At 45.8% G+C, this 2318-nt stretch overlaps 1 pseudogene; it reads left to right on the top strand.

Moving 5' to 3' along the window:
• The first annotated feature begins 308 nt into the window (after positions 1 to 308).
• On the top strand, positions 309 to 1107 carry LOC117701893 (large ribosomal subunit protein eL8 pseudogene; annotated as a pseudogene).
• Positions 1108 to 2318: the final 1211 nt, after the last annotated feature.

Genomic DNA, 2318 nt, shown 5'->3' with positions numbered 1-2318 from the left:
GCTCTCCCAAAGGTCCTAAGTTCAGTTTCCAGCAATGACATGGTTGGTAATAACCATCGATAATGAGATCCCGTGCCCTCTTCTGGTGTGTAGTCAGAATACTGTATACATAATAAAACGAATAACTTCTTTTTTCAATTAGTTAGCAGATTCTAAAATGAACTAAGATTATTAAAGATTGAGAAAAATCCTAGGAAAAGCAATTCCTTCTGCGCATCATCCTCTTCCTGACTGGATGCTAGAAAACATTCTCCTGAGACTCCTTTTTCCCCCTTAGAAAGGCAGTGCGTCTCCTCCAGCCAAGCAAGATGCCCAAAGGAAAGAAGGCCGGGGGAAGAAGGTGGGCCCGGCCCCCGCGGTCCAAAAAGGTGGTCAATCTATTGTTCGAGAAAAGGCCCAAGAACTTCAGCACTGGGCAGGACATCCAGCCCAAAAGAGATCTAACGTGCTTCGTTAAGTGGCCCCGATACATCAGGCTGCAACGGCAAAGAGCCATCCTCTATAAGCGGCTCAAAGTACCTCCTGCCATTAACCAGTTCACCCAGGCCCTCGAGAGGCAAACAGCTACTCAGCTGCTTAAGCTTGCCCACAAGTACAGGCCAGAGACAAAGCAAGAGAAGAAGCAAAGGCCACTGGCCCGTGCTGAGAAGAAGGCTGCTGGCAAAGGGGACATCCCAACTAAGAGACCACCTGTCCTCCGAGCAGGAGTCAATACAGTCACCACCTTGGTGGGGAACAAGAAGGCTCAGCTGGTGGTGACAGCCCATGATGTAGACCCCATTGAGCTGGTGGTTTTCCTGCCTGCCCTGTGTCGAAAGATGGGGGCGCCTTACTGCATCATCAAGGGAAAGGCCAGGCTGGGGCGCCTGGTCCACAGGAAGACATTCACCACTGATGCCTTCACACAGGTTAACTTGGAAGACAAGGGTGCTCTGGCTAAACTCATGGAAGCGATTAGGACCAATTATAATGACAGATATGACGAGATCCGCCGCCACTGGGGAGACAACGTCCTGGGTCCTAAGTCTGTGGCTCGCATTGCCAAGCTGGAAAAAGCAAAGACTAAAGAACTCGCCAGTAAGCTGGGTTAAAAATGTACACTTGAGTTTTCTGCACATAAATATAATTATAAAATTATCTTCCATCTTAAAAAAAAAAGGCAGTGCGTATACAGGCAACAGGAACTGAATCCCCCGCCTCGGGGGAGGTCACGAAGGTGAGGTTGAGCCTTGAAGGACTAAGAAGAGGCTGTGATCGGGGTGCATTATATGAAACGCCCAAATACTAAAAATATTATGTTGGAAAAAAATGACTTAAGACGGGAGAAAGGAAGGGTACAGACTTGTAAGACCTGCAATCCCAGGACTCTGAAGGGAGAGGTGAGGAGTTCAAGACCAGTTGGGGATACAAGGAGTTTTATTCTAGAAAAAGGGTTGGGGAGGGAAAGAGAGGGGAAGAAGGAGGAGGGAGAAAGAGACACATATACACACAAACAGACAGACAGACAGACAGATGGACAGATAGATGGAGAGATGATAATCGGATTGACTTGCATGTGAAATGTGTCTAGTGTATTTACTCTGTTTTTTTAAATTAATTTTTATTCTTTGAGAATTTTATACATGCATAAAATGTGTTTCAATTACATTCTCTTCTCCTCTAGCTTCTTCCAGGTCCCTCCCCATGAGCCCCTCCCAATTCCATGTCCTCTTTGTCTATAACTCACAGATCTAATTTGTTCTGCCCATGTACCTATGGGTGAGGGGAATCCTCCACTGGACGGTGGTCAACCTACCAGAGACCAAACTCATAAAGAAAACTGACTGTCCCCTAGAAGCCATGGTTGAGGCCCAGAAGAAGATTTGACTTTTCTTGGACACTGAGGTTTTATTTGTGAAGGTCACCAGATATGAGGAGGATTCTCTGTCTCCACCTTTAAAAGCAAAGGGGCTGACGTGACAAAACGGCATTGAAATGCCACATGTGGCCCTGATTGACAACCATCAACCAAACAGGAACCTCAGGGGTTTTATTTAAGTGATTTGTTTTCTAAGCAGGGTCTCAGGAGGTCCTGCCTGGTCTTGAAACCATTACATAGTCAAGGATGACCTGCACTCTTGGTTCTGCCCAGCTGCTAGGAAATTTTGAAAATTTTTAATTCTTTCAGTACTCATAATTTTATTTCAAGTTGTTCTTTTTACCACTTCCAAACTCCCCTTCCTCAGGACTCATAACCAAGTCAAGACTGGTCCTTGGCAGTTTTGTGTGTCAATTTGACACAGAGTCATCAGAGAAGAAAGTTAAGAAAAAATGCCTCC

Source organism: Arvicanthis niloticus, unplaced genomic scaffold (genome assembly GCF_011762505.2).
Source record: "Arvicanthis niloticus isolate mArvNil1 unplaced genomic scaffold, mArvNil1.pat.X pat_scaffold_305_arrow_ctg1, whole genome shotgun sequence".
Lineage (NCBI taxonomy): Eukaryota > Metazoa > Chordata > Mammalia > Rodentia > Muridae > Arvicanthis > Arvicanthis niloticus.
Note: the sequence above shows the minus strand (reverse complement) of the source record. Positions and strands in the feature narration are given on the sequence as shown.